The sequence below is a fragment of the Ranitomeya variabilis genome, chromosome 1, assembly GCF_051348905.1.
Source record: "Ranitomeya variabilis isolate aRanVar5 chromosome 1, aRanVar5.hap1, whole genome shotgun sequence".
NCBI lineage: Eukaryota > Metazoa > Chordata > Amphibia > Anura > Dendrobatidae > Ranitomeya > Ranitomeya variabilis.
The window spans coordinates 784,976,644-784,992,069 of NC_135232.1; the positions used below are offsets into that span (position 1 = coordinate 784,976,644).

General features: G+C 46.4%; 1 protein-coding gene across 1 annotated transcript in view; it reads left to right on the forward strand.

The window, feature by feature from the left end:
- Positions 1–1,321: 1,321 nt before the first annotated feature.
- PIK3R2 (phosphoinositide-3-kinase regulatory subunit 2) overlaps positions 1,322–15,426 on the forward strand; it is a 105,608-nt gene continuing 91,503 nt past the window's right edge. Inside the window, exon 1 of the mRNA XM_077272782.1 lies at positions 1,322–1,500. The gene's annotated coding sequence lies outside the window, so the exon portion shown is untranslated. The remainder of the gene's footprint in view (positions 1,501–15,426) is intronic.

The window sequence follows — 15,426 nt, forward strand, 5'->3', positions numbered from 1 at the left end:
AAAAATTGGCCCAGTCATTAACGTGCAAACCACCCTTGGGGGTAAAGGGGTTAAACATACTGTAGACAAAGCAAACATCCTCACTCCAAAAAAAAGCTGAAAAAAGTGTGAAGAACACCACAAAACAAGCTGAAAAACAGGTGCTTTGAACGCAACATTTTTACTGCTAATAGAACAGGTTTTGACTACTGAAAAAAAATGCTGCATGTGAACATAGTCTTACTCTGAAACGCTATGTCTATCTGTGGTGTTACATAGGACTGCAGGTGACATCTACTAAATTATCTGTACTCAGAGTTATCACTGCTGTCTCTGGTGTTACATAGGACTGCAGGTGCCATCTACTACATTATCTGTACTCAGAGAGTTAGCACTGTATTATCTGTGGTGTTACATAGGACTGCAGGTGCCATCTACTACATTATCTGTACTCAGAGAGTTAGCACTGTATTATCTGTGGTGTTACATAGGACTGCAGGTGACATCTACTACATTATCTGTACTCAGTTAGCACTGTATTATCTGTGGTGTTACATAGGACTGCAGGTGACATCTACTACATTATCTGTACTCAGAGAGTTAGCACTGTATTATCTGTGGTGTTAAAAAAAAATTAAGAGGGGGTTGGGGGCAACTCTTTGTCTTGGGCCCCTAATCTTTTCTGACCCTAGCAACGCCCCTGCATACAGCTAGGCAGACCTGTTGGCCGATATAAGGCCCCTAAATATGGGGGCCACAGTGTGAGCACTGGCTCCAGGCCCCTCCACCAACTGTATCCGCATCCTGCTCATGTAATGTAACCTAAATGTGTGATTTTACAATGTTAGCACTCAGGGCCCCACTTTGTCTAAAACCGGCCCTGGCTGTAATTGTACGGACCTGCAGAATCAGATTGCTTAGTCATTTTTACTGCACAATGAACAGCATTGAAACAAAACCCAGAAACAATGGTGGAAATGTGGAGTGTTTTCCCCCCCGTTTTTCAGTGCATTATATAGTGTTTTTCAAAACTACAAAAAAAGCTGAAACCCCCCTCCCCCTCTATGTGGACATAAAAAATGTAAAGACTGTCATGGCTTTTGAACTGAACATCACCACGTCTTGAGAGGGTTATAGAGATCCTTGATAATATACAATATTTTGTATCCCTGCTGGAGAACTAGGCCAACAAATAAAGTTATGCACATGGAATTCCAAGGAGGCAGACTGCCCCGCTCCGTAACGACGACCCGACTACACGGCACTGCCAGCTTCTACTGAACCACGGGCGACGCTGGGGCAATGCAGACTCCTCGTCGTCCCCCAGCGCTCGGTCATTTCCGTGAGCCCTCGTCTCCGCCATGATACGTCACTTCGGGAGTTTCCGGAATCGCTCGGCTCACACTCTCAGCTAAGCTGCATGATGGCAGCTCCCGGGAACCTCGGTGTGTGAAGGCAGGAGAAGAGCAGAGGAGCAGAGGGAAGGCCATGCACCGCGGCTGGCGAGGGCAGCACAGAGCGGTAAGACGTGGCGGGAGCTGGCGCGGAGCGCACGATGCGGACTGGGCATTACTGCTGATGGCCACAAAGTTGCCCGGGAGTCTGCACGGCAACTAGTTAGAGGAGCTCGGTGCCAGCTGTACCCAGGCCTGCACACACGTGCGCCCCAGGCTCCGCTCCGGCCGTGCGGCTGCGCTTTGTCTCTGTGCGCCATATGTGCGGCAGCAGCAGCAGCGCGGTGAGCGACGTCTGTGCGACTTGTCAGGAGCGACCAGTGCCGATGCCGAGAATCTGCAGAATGGGTGTGTGGGTGGGTGGTATGTGTGTGTGTATACAGGGCAGTTTCTAGCCCAAAAATGACACAGGGCGAGAGTAGGAAATTTCTCCCCCCCCCCCCCCCCCCCCCCCCCCCGGCACCGAAAATAATAAACATTATTTTTGTGGGCTTGAGTAATAAATAGAGAGCAGGCTTGTATCTTCCCTTTTTTTAATAAATTATAATTTGCCTTTAACTTATATAGAACTTGGGGAAAAGGGACAAGTATGCTAATTATTAACGGTGAGAACAAAGTTGTAGGTAAATAATATCTATTAATTATTTTGGAAACAGATCCTAAAAATTGTAGGTTGCAGATTTATGAGAAACTGACTCTTCTAGATTTAGCCGCTGCAAAAGCATTAATAGCTTCCGAATAATTCAGCTTTTCTGCCAGTTCATTTTCTATTGATAAAATAGCAAGAGATGATAACCTCTCATCTGTCTTAATTTCTCCATTGTCGGAGTCCACATATATATGGGACTGCACAGGGATGACATTCAGGTGCAGTCCGATGTGTCACATGCACCTATAGCCTTGTATGGGGAAATTGATCAGCTTTGCAGAGACACACATGAGCCATAGTATAGCATATGCCATAGTATAGTGTATGCCACAGTATAGTATATGCCACAGTATAGTCTATGCCATAGTATAGTGCATGCCACAGTATAGTATATGCCACAGTATAGTATATGGCACAGTATAGTGTATGGCACAGTATAGTGTATGCCATAGTATAGTATATGCCACAGTATAGTGTATGCCATGTATAGTATATGCCACAGTATAGTATATGCCACATTATAGTTTATGCCATAATATATGCCACAGTATAGTATATGCCATAGTATAGTGTATGCCACAGTATAGTATATGCCATAGTATAGTATATGCCACATTATAGTATATGCCACATTATAGTATATGCCACAGTATAGTGTATGCCATAGTATAGTATATGCCATAGTATAGTGTATGCCATAGTATAGTGTATGCCACAGTATAGTATATGCCACAGTATAGTGTATGCCACAGTATAGTGTATGCCACAGTATCGTGTATACCATAGTATAGTGTATGCCATAATATAGTATATGCCACATTATAGTATATGCCACAGTATAGTGTATGCCACAGTATAGTATATGCCATAGTATAGTCTATGCCATAGTATAGTAAATGCCACAGTATAGTGTATGCCACAGTATAGTGTATGCCACAGTATAGTATATGCCATAGTATAGTATATGCCACAGTATAGTGCATGCCACAGTATAGTATATGGCACAGTACAGTGTATGCCACAGTACAGTATATGCCACAGTATAGTATATGCCATAGTATAGTGTATGCCACAGTATAGTATATGCCATAGTATAGTATATGCCACATTATAGTATATGCCACATTATAGTATATGCCACAGTATAGTGTATGCCATAGTATAGTATATGCCATAGTATAGTGTATGCCATAGTATAGTGTATGCCACAGTATAGTATATGCCACAGTATAGTGTATGCCACAGTATAGTGTATGCCACAGTATCGTGTATACCATAGTATAGTGTATGCCATAATATAGTATATGCCACATTATAGTATATGCCACAGTATAGTGTATGCCACAGTATAGTATATGCCATAGTATAGTCTATGCCATAGTATAGTAAATGCCACAGTATAGTGTATGCCACAGTATAGTGTATGCCACAGTATAGTATATGCCATAGTATAGTATATGCCACAGTATAGTGCATGCCACAGTATAGTATATGGCACAGTACAGTGTATGCCACAGTACAGTATATGCCACAGTATAGTATATGGCACAGTATAGTGTATGCCACAGTATAGTATATGGCACAGTATAGTATATGGCACAGTATAGTATATGGCACAGTACAGTATATGCCACAGTACAGTATATGGCACAGTATAGTATATGGCACAGTACAGTATATGGCACAGTACAGTATATGCCACAGTATAGTATATGCCACAGTATAGTATATGGCACAGTATAGTGTATGCCACAGTATAGTATATAGCACAGTATAGTATATGGCACAGTATAGTATATGGCACAGTATAGTGTATGCCACAGTATAGTATATGGCACAGTATAGTATATGGCACAGTATAGTGTATGCCACAGTATAGTATATGGCACAGTATAGTATATGGCACAGTACAGTATATGCCACAGTACAGTATATGCCACAGTACAGTATATGCCACAGTATAGTATATGGCACAGTATAGTATATGGCACAGTATAGTATATGGCACAGTATAGTATATGGCACAGTACAGTATATGCCACAGTACAGTATATGCCACAGTATAGTATATGGCACAGTATAGTATATGGCACAGTACAGTATATGGCACAGTATAGTATATGGCACAGTACAGTATATGCCACAGTACAGTATATGCCACAGTATAGTATATGGCACAGTATAGTATATGGCACAGTATAGTGCATGCCACAGTACAGTATATGCCACAGTATAGTATATGGCACAGTATAGTGCATGCCACAGTACAGTATATGCCACAGTACAGTATATGCCACAGTATAGTATATGGCACAGTATAGTATATGGCACAGTACAGTATATGGCACAGTATAGTATATGGCACAGTACAGTATATGCCACAGTACAGTATATGCCACAGTATAGTATATGGCACAGTATAGTATATGGCACAGTATAGTGCATGCCACAGTACAGTATATGCCACAGTATAGTATATGGCACAGTATAGTGCATGCCACAGTACAGTATATGCCACAGTACAGTATATGCCACAGTATAGTGTATGCCACAGTATAGTGTATGCCACACGTGCCCTGCCGCTTCCTGGTATATGAGCTGAGCAGAGCACTGTATGTGGAGGCTCCGCCCCTTCCCGTGACATCATCGCTGACAGGAGCAGCGGCAGGCTGCAGAGGCTATGTGCTGGGCTGCAGGATGAGCCCGGGGGCTGTATACCGTAGCACAGAGGTGTCACGTGTCCTCTCTGTGACGCCATGAGCCTGTACCCACCGTGTACTATCACAGGAGTCTCCGTCCTACCTGCTCCTCCATATGCTAATAATGCGACGCGAGGCGATGATCTGACCGCTCAGCTGTCAGATTTGCAGCTGAGTTCGGGCAGGGCGCGCCCGCGCTCAGCACTGAGCGCGGCATCCGCGCCCCTGACAGCCCTTAAACAGCAGCAGCAGCGGGCAGGGGACCACCGGGGCCCGAGGCCTCTCCTGCGCCCCCCGGCCCCACGGCGCCCCGTGTGGCCGCCCTGCCCGCCCTGTTGAAGAAACGGCCCTGTGTGTATATATATATATATATATATATATATATATATATATATATATATATGTGTATTTATATAGTGTGTTTGAGGCTTATATACGTGTGTATATATCTATATATTACATACACCCACATAGATAAATATCTATACATATATGACGCAGACAATATGTATATACACACAAATATATATATATATATATATATATATATATATATATATATATATCACACACGCCCATACATAGATCTCCCCTGTAGGGCCCGTGAGCCCCTCGGCCTTGTGTCCAATCTTATGCAGGGAAAACAACACTTTTTTTTGTGTATTAATAACTGTGATTTTCTCCTCTTTACCCCAATACGAAGCAGTATACCTCACACGTCATGTCACCTAGACGTGAAACAATGGGGAAGGAAATTTTTTTTTAAAGATGAGGGGGGCGAAGAAAAACTTGTTAAATCCCATAAATAACTGTCCCCAAAGTTGTTCAGGCCCCAAGAACATGCAATAGTTCTCCCCAACGGCCCAAACCAAAACTGTATTATGTACAAATGTGTCGCAGTCTACCCGACTGTGTGTCAAGTAGAAATGTATCACAGTGTGCCATGCTGAAACGTATGGCTGTGCACCTTGCGGGGTGTCGCGTGGTGACATATCGCGGTGTAGTACATTACAGGGTGTCGCGTGGTGACATATCGCGGTGTAGTACATTACAGGGTGTCGCGTGGTGACATATCGCGGTGTAGTACATTACAGGGTGTCTCGTGACATATCGCGGTGTAGTACATTACATGGTGTCTCGTGGTGACATATCACGGTGTAGTACATTACAGGGTGTAGCGTGGTGACATATCGCGGTGTAGTACATTACAGGGTGTCGCGTGGTGACATATCGCGGTGTAGTACATTACAGGGTGTCGCGTGGTGACATATCGCGGTGTAGTACATTACAGGGTGTCGCGTGGTGACATATCGCGGTGTAGTACATTACAGGGTGTCGCGTGGTGACATATCGCGGTGTAGTACATTACAGGGTGTCGCGTGGTGACATATCGCGGTGTAGTACATTACAGGGTGTCGCGTGGTGACATATCGCGGTGTAGTACATTACAGGGTGTCTCGTGACATATCGCGGTGTAGTACATTACATGGTGTCTCGTGGTGACATATCACGGTGTAGTACATTACAGGGTGTAGCGTGGTGACATATCGCGGTGTAGTACATTACAGGGTGTCGCGTGGTGACATATCGCGGTGTAGTACATTACAGGATGTCGTGTGGTGACATATCGCGGTGTAGTACATTACAGGGTGTAGCGTGGTGACATATCGCGGTGTAGTACATTACAGGGTGTCGCGTGGTGACATATCGCGGTGTAGTACATTACAGGATGTCGTGTGGTGACATATCGCGGTGTAGTACATTACAGGGTGTCGCGTGGTGACATATCGTGGTGTAGTACATTACAGGGTGTCGCGTGGTGACATATCGCGGTGTAGTACATTACAGGGTGTCGCGTGGTGACATCACGGTGTAGTACATTACAGGGTGTCGCGTGGTGACATTTCGCGGTGTAGTACATTACATGGTGTCGCGTAGCGACATCGCGGTGTAGTACATTACAGGGTGTCGCGTGGTGACATCGCGGTGTAGTACATTACAGGGTGTCGCGTGGTGACATATCGCGGTGTAGTACATTACAGGGTGTCGCGTGGTGACATATCGCGGTGTAGTACATTACAGGGTGTCGCGTGGTGACATATCGCGGTGTAGTACATTACAGGGTGTCGCGTGGTGACATATCGCGGTGTAGTACATTACAGGGTGTCGCGTGGTGACATATCGCGGTGTAGTACATTACAGGGTGTCGCGTGGTGACATATCGCGGTGTAGTACATTACAGGGTGTCGCGTGGTGACATATCGCGGTGTAGTACATTACAGGGTGTCGCGTGGTGACATATCGCGGTGTAGTACATTACAGGGTGTCGCGTGGTGACATATCGCGGTGTAGTACATTACAGGATATCGCGTGGTGACATATCGCGGTGTAGTACATTACAGGGTGTCGCGTGGTGACATATCGCGGTGTAGTACATTACAGGATATCGCGTGGTGACATATCGCGGTGTAGTACATTACAGGGTGTCGCGTGGTGACATATCGCGGTGTAGTACATTACAGGGTGTCGCGTGGTGACATATCGCGGTGTAGTACATTACAGGGTGTCGCGTGGTGACATATCGCGGTGTAGTACATTACAGGATGTCGCGTGGTGACATATCGCGGTGTAGTACATTACAGGGTGTCGCGTGGTGACATATCGCGGTGTAGTACATTACAGGGTGTCGCGTGGTGACATATCGCGGTGTAGTACATTACAGGGTGTCGCGTGGTGACATATCGCGGTGTAGTACATTACAGGGTGTCGCGTGGTGACATATCGCGGTGTAGTACATTACAGGGTGTCGCGTGGTGACATATCGCGGTGTAGTACATTACAGGGTGTCGCGTGGTGACATTTCGCGGTGTATTACATTACAGGGTGTCGCGTGGTGACATATCGCGGTGTATTACATTACAGGGTGTCGCGTGGTGACATTTCACGGTGTATTACATTACATGGTGTCGCGTGGTGACATATCGCGGTGTAGTACATTACAGGGTGTCGCGTGGTGACATATAGCGGTGTAGTACATTACAGGATGTCGCGTGGTGACATATCGCGGTGTAGTACATTACAGGGTGTCGCGTGGTGACATATCGCGGTGTAGTACATTACATGGTGTCGCGTGGTGACATATCGCGGTGTAGTACATTACAGGATGTCGCGTGGTGACATATCGCGGTGTAGTACATTACATGGTGTCGCGTGGTGACATATCGCGGTGTAGTACATTACAGGGTGTCGCGTGGTGACATATCGCGGTGTAGTACATTACAGGGTGTCGCGTGGTGACATTTCGCGGTGTATTACATTACAGGGTGTCGCGTGGTGACATATCGCGGTGTAGTACATTACAGGGTGTCGCGTGGTGACATCGCAATGTAGTACATTACATGGTGTCTCGTGGTGACATATCGCGGTGTAGTACATTACAGGGTGTCGCTTGGTGACATATCGCAGTGTATTTTATGGGATATTGCGAGGAAACGTATCGCAGTGTACGTTATGAGGTGTCGTGTAGACACGTGTTGCAGTGCACCTTATGGGGTGTCATGTGGACACGTATCACAGTGATTACTGAATGAGTGATCTTTATTAAATTTAGAAGAGACATGGGATCTTCTGCACAGCAATGCCCAGGAGTAAAGAGCAGACACAGTGCTGGCAGATTTTAGGGACCATGGCACTCCTACCCCTGGCGTTCTACTGAAGCGGCCTGCATGTGTTTAGTACACAGTCCTCATTGGTCAGCAGTATATTCCTCACTGCTTGGCAAGTAGGAATCTGGGTGACAATCCCAGCAGAAGCTGACAGCAGCCATGTTGGTTGTCACAAAGGGTATGAGATAACTCTGGGGTACTGCAGAGGTGAAGGGAAATGCCCAATGTGTGCAGGACCAGGAAAGAGCACAGTATCTCAGTATTATCATTTCCACGTAGTTCCCCATTCCTGTTACACCCTGCCTTGTAGCTATGGTGCGTGCACTGAGAAGGTGGGTGCGTCACATCTCCGGAGGGCTGTGCCCGCACCAGCAACTATGGTTTCTGCGCAGACTCTACAAATCTCTGGGGATGTCCCCCATTATGCCCTGACAAAGTTGGAGCTTCCCATAGACTAATCATCAGGGGGCGGCCTATCATGGAATATTAGAGTGAATTCACCCATGGAGGACTTGTTGTAGAAATTGACAGTCGTTTTCTTGAGGGCTGTTTCTTGGGGCTGTTTGTAAAGTATTAGTTTGGATTCCTGCAAGCTTTATTTTGATGACTGATATTAATGTGGCGCTTTGATTTTCTATGAAAAAACCTTTTTTGCTGGGCAGTGCATAGTAGATATAACTCATGGTCTTCTTCTGACTTAGGCCTAGTTCACATTAGTGCTGAACGTTGTAGACCAGTCACACACGTCTAGTATGGACTTGACTGGCTGTGTGCAGCTCTGTGTGCTCGTCCGGGGGCAGCACCTACCTGTAATTTACATACCCTAGTCTGGCCCATAAATCGGAGCAGACTGATATGTCCTGGGGTCTGTGAGGAGAGCTGCTCGCTCGTGCACTAGCACATAAGCCACAATTGGTCCATGGCACCAACATATTCTGCAGCACTTTACAATTCATGCAAAGTTGTACGTTCTGTGCTGTGCGTACATAAAATAAAACAACTTACTCTAATTCCGAAAACTTTATGGAATGTCTGATTTCACCCACTGCATCATGGGACAGAATCAGTGATGTGTTGTGACGGCCTCAGGTGGCAGGGAGCTTCATCCCTCCATGTCTGTAGGGGCTCGCATAGGTAGTGACCAGAGCCGAATAGCCAGCCCCTTTATACTTGTCATTGACACCCACTTGGGTCATTCCATTTCAAGTGATCCAAATCTGAATTTTCTCTAGTCACCTTCCACGACGGCATATGGAGGTTGTCTCTTTGCCCTAATGGGGAACAGGAAACACAGAGGTTAAAAGGACCTCCCACCTCCCACTTGCCAGTGTCTTTCCTGTTCCCCATGGGACAGGGAGAGGTTTTCTTCATGTGCTGTAGTGGCCGGTGGCTACGGTACCTTAATTGCAGGCGCTGCCTGTCTAGCCGGGCAGCAGATGGTCGCCTCTGGCCTCCTCCTTGTGCTGCTCCCGTCGTCCTGCTCGCAGGTCCTCGGGACCCCCTCCCGGCCTTCCCGCGCCCCCACGAGGGCAAAGCAGGCCTGGGTTCCCTGACCGGGCTCCTCCTGGAGCTGCCCGGCGTCCTCCTCCTCCATGCTGCCGGCTCAGCGTTCCGGAAGTGACGACGGCGGTTCGCGCGCGTCACTTCCGGTTTCTTCATACACTCAGAAGCCGGTACTTCCGGGTTTCGCCGGCCGGCGTGTCGGACCGCATAGCTCCCTCACCTGGATCCTGGAGGGGGAGGGGGATTAATCGCTGGAGCAGGTGCTAGGACGGCGTCCATAAAAGCCTGCTGAACCACCACTGAGGTAAGGCTATCTCCTTCAGTATGGATGGTTCTTCATGCCCCGTATCTGCGGAGCCCAGCGCCACCCCTGCCTCTGTAAGTGTTGCAGGGATGGGATCCGGGAGGAGTGTAGCAGGGGTTTGAAGTCCTCACCCCTCTCTCCCTTATATATTTCAGGGAGAAAAACCTGCCCCTAAAGGTGCCTATAGGAAAAAGTGCCCTATCTGTTCCACTAAATGTCCTCCTAACTGGGACAAGAAACTCTGTCAGTCATGTACCGACAGAATAATAAGAGCTGAGCAGCCATCATTGCTGGATGAGATTCGCTCACTGGTGAAACAGGAGGTACAATCTTCTCTGGCAGCTTTTACACCTCCACCCCCACCTCCATCTCCGCAACCACAACCTCATTCCCCGGCTAAGAAGAGGAAGATTCAGGTTGTGGAATCCGACTCTGATTCGGACCTCTCTCATGCCTCATCTGTGGGCTGGGAGGATCCAAGATCACCTAAAGCTGAGGTCAGGAAGTACCTTTTTTCCTCAGACTATATTGAGGATCTAGTCTCTGCCGTACGTAATACCATGGGACTAGAAGAGGAACCTGTACCGCAGTCCATACAGGATCAGATGTTTGGTGGTCTTTCATCGGAGAAGAGAGTGGGCTTCCCAGTTCATCCCAATATTATCAGTATGATTAATCAGGAATGGGAACTACCTGAGAGGCGTCTCAGAACCCCCTCAGAAATGAAGCACAGATTTCTGCTTGAGGACGACCTTAAATTAGATATTCCCAAGGTCGATGTGCAGGTGGCTAGAGTCGCCAAGCGAACTGCACTCCCCTTTGAGGATTCTTCTCAATTGAAGGATCCCATGGATAGAAAAATTGAAAGTCTCCTCAGAAAATCATGGGAAACTTCTGCATCTGTCCTTAAGGCTAACGTCGCCTCCACCTGTGTGGCAAGAGCCCTCTCCTGCTGGCTCGAAAAATTAGAGAATCACGTATCTCAAGGTACCTCAAGAGGCGAGATATTGGATTCCCTACCCATTCTGCACAAAGCTACAGGGTATTTGGCGGACGCTTCTCTGGAATCTGTAAGAGTCGCCGCCAGATCCCTGGTACTTTCCAACTCTGCCAGAAGAGCCCTCTGGCTTAAACTATGGAGTGGGGATATTACCTCTAAATCTAAACTCTGCACCATACCCTTTAAAGGAGACTACGTCTTTGGTCCTGCCCTAGACGATATTCTCGATAAAGCCACCGACAAAAAGAAAGCGCTCCCCGAGCAAAAACAGCCTAGGAAACGTTTTTTTCGTGGCCCACAACCTCAGCCCTCTCAAGCAAGAGGCAAAGGAAAAACCAGCAGGTGGAGCTATGCAAAGGGTAGGGGAAAGAATATTTTTGTCCCGCAACAGCAGCAGCAACAACAGTCCCAGCAGGACAAACAATGACTCCGACCTGGTGGGGGGAAGACTCTCAAGATATGTGGATCAGTGGGAGGATATCACCAGCTCCCACTGGGTTCTCAATATCATCAAGGAGGGCCTGTTAATAGAGTTAATTTCTCCCCCACCTCAGGGTCTAAAAGTCACTTCCCTTCCATCATCAAGGGATCGCAGCCTATTGTCTTTAGGTCTCAGAGACCTGATCAAATCAAATGTAATTTCCCCAGTCCCACAATCAGAGTGGGGAACAGGTCACTACTCCCGACTCTTCCTGGTCCCCAAACCTTCGGGAGACGTCCGGATTATTATAAACTTAAAGGGTCTGAACCAGCACGTGAAGTATCGCAAATTCAAGATGGAGTCCATAAGATCTGCGATTCCTCTGATAGAACATCACTCTTTTATGGCTACCATCGATCTCAAGGATGCGTATTTCCACATCCCTATTCACCCGAGACACAAGAAATATCTCAGGTTTGCGATACAGGGGAGTCATCGGGTGGAGCACTATCAGTTTGGAGTCCTTCCCTTCGGCATTTCATCAGCACCGAGGGTGTTCTCCAAGGTGATGGCAGAAGTAGTGTCATTCATCCGAAAACAAGGTGTCTGTATAGTGCCCTATCTGGACGATCTTCTGATAGTAGCTTCCACCGAGACAACCCTGATATCCCATGTGTCTACCACCCTAGACGTTCTGAGATCCCTAGGTTGGATTCCAAACCTACAAAAATCTCAGCTTCAACCTGCAAAAACCAGGAGATTTCTAGGAGTAATGCTAGACTCAGCAAGACAAATGTCCTTCCTCCCGGACGATCACAGACTTCCCCTCCTAACAAAAATCAGGAAGTTCAAAGAAATGAGGTCCCCTACTCTGCGAGAGGGAATGTCGCTGTTGGGCTCCATGACAGCCTGCATACAGTCGGTGGCTTGGGCTCAAGCTCACTCAAGGACTCTTCAAGCCCACATTCTAGACAACTGGGATGGTCGACCTGGCACTCTTACCAAGAGGATCCACACTCCGGGCAGAGTGAAAGCCTCTTTAACATGGTGGATGAAACCCAGGAACCTTCTGAAAGGAGTATCCTGGATTCAGTCCCCTCTAACCACCATCAAAACAGATGCCAGCAAGAGGGGCTGGGGAGCCATAGTAGACCATGTCCCCTATCAGGGCCAGTGGAGTCAATCGATTTCCGAAAAATCATCAAATTTCAGGGAGCTCAAAGCTGTGGAAGAGACCCTGCTAGCGGCAAGTCGTCAGATTTCGGGTCAACATGTACAGATATACTCAGACAACATGACCACGGTGGCCCATATCAGGCACCAGGGCAGTACAAGAACCCTCAGTCTAATAAAGATCTCCGCTCGAATCTTTTCTTGGGCCGAAAAGCACCTACTATCCCTGACAGCAATCCACCTCAAGGGAACTACAAATATTCAGGCAGACTACTTAAGCCGACAGGAAATCCATCCTGGCGAGTGGAGCCTGGATCCTCAAACATTCAACATGTTGGTACACAGATGGGGTCATCCAGACGTCGACCTCTTCGCCTCTCACCAGAACGCAAAGGTCGAAACCTTTTTTTCCTTGAACCCAAGAGGCAATCCCAGGGGGTTGGATGCTCTAACCCAAGATTGGCCGTTTCATCTAGCTTATGCTTTTCCGCCAATCCCAATCCTTGCCAAGGTTCTACGGAAGATACGCCTAGAAAGAACTCCAACTATCCTGATAGCTCCATTGTGGCCCAAAAGGAGTTGGTTCAACCTGATTATCCATCTACAAGTGGATGGACCAGTAATATTGCCGATAAAGCACGATCTTCTTTCTCAGGGTCCCATTCTCCACCCAGACCCTCAGAAGTGGAGCTTGGCGGCGTGGTTGCTGAAACCCAGGTTTTAAGAGCTAAAGGACTATCAATCCCGGTCATAGCTACGCTACAAAAATCAAGGAAACCTGTAACCAACGCCATCTACAATAAAATTTGGAAAAAGTTTTCTTCATTCTGTCTGCCTAACCTTCCAGACCCTCTCAAGCCTAATATACCTATCATATTGGACTTTTTACAAAAAGGCTTGGAAATAGGTCTCAGGCCTAGTACCCTCAAGGTACAAGTCTCGGCACTTAGCTCGGTCTTTGATCAAGATTTAGCGAGTCATCGCTGGATTAAAAGGTTTATGACATCAGCTACTAGAATGAATCCTAGAAAACAAATCATAGTTCCCCCATGGGATCTCAATGTAGTTCTCCAAGGTCTGACAGGTCCACCCTTTGAACCGCTATCCTCTTGTTCTCCACAAAACCTAGCTTATAAAGCCGTGTTCTTGGTAGCCATTACTTCAGCCAGAAGGATTGGTGAATTACAGGCCTTGTCTACAAGAGAACCTTATCTTCTAGTAAGAGATGATTCAATTGTGCTTCGACTTGATCCATCCTTTCTTCCGAAGGTCATCTCTGACTTTCATCGTTCTCAAGAGATTTTTCTACCAACCTTTTGCCACAATCCAGCAAACCTGGAAGAAAGAAGATTCAACACCTTGGATGTCCGGCGCATCCTTCTACAGTACTTGGACCACACCCGCACGTTCAGAATTGATCATAACCTATTTGTCCATCTCTCAGGACAAAACAAGGGGAAAAAAGTAGCCAAAAGTACCATCGCTACATGGATCAAGAAAGCTATAACGGAAGCCTACGTCGCTCAAAATAAATTGCCTCCAGTAGGGGTCAAAGCCCATTCAACCAGATCTACATCGGTTTCCTGGGCAGAAAGAGCAGGCGCATCTCCGGAGCAGATTTGCAGGGCAGCAACGTGGTCTTCACTCCATACCTTCTCTAAACATTACAGACTGGATGTATTGTCCAATAAGGACTTAGCCTTCGGCCGTAAAGTACTCCAGGCCGTTGTCCCTCCCTAGTGCCAAATTAGTTGGTATTCCTCCATATGCCGTCGTGGAAGGTGACTAGAGAAAATAGAATTATTCTTACCGTTAATTCGGTTTCTAGGAACCTTCCACGACGGCACTAATTTCCCGCCCAATATATATTCCTGGATTAGTTCTGGGATTTTAAAGGTAAACCAGTGCAATGGTCTCAGTTGTAAGTCACTGGCAAGTGGGAGGTGGGAGGTCCTTTTAACCTCTGTGTTTCCTGTTCCCCATTAGGGCAAAGAGACAACCTCCATATGCCGTCGTGGAAGGTTCCTAGAAACCGAATTAACGGTAAGAATAATTCTATTTTTTTTTTTACCTGACATCATGTTTTTTTGAAGTGCTACTTTTGTGTATTAAAAATACGTTTTGAATTTTTATCTTCATTAGTTAACTTTTTTTTTTTATAGATTTCTAAAGTTTTGAAAGTCTGAATTTTGGGCTTGTATGATTTTATATTTTTTATCATCTCAGGCTAGAATTAAGATAGGAGAGGCACCATTTTGTTCAGGATTCCCCAGACTTTAATTTGATATGTCTCAAGATTGTATTTGTTGATATTTTGATTTTGAGGAGTCAGGTTCTAAATTTTGATGGGTGAATTTGGCTAAACTGTATGTTAGAAATTTTTTGAAAAATGCACAAGTTTTGCTTGTGTTCTTAATTCCATTTGTTCAGGGATAGGATAATATTTCGAAGCGTAATTTTAAATTAAAGGAATGAATATTTAACACCTTTTTAAATATACATGTAACAATTTTTCTATTATTATGTCCCTAGACATGGCCTTATTCAATTTTTTTGTTGTAAAAGAATAGTGCAGTAGT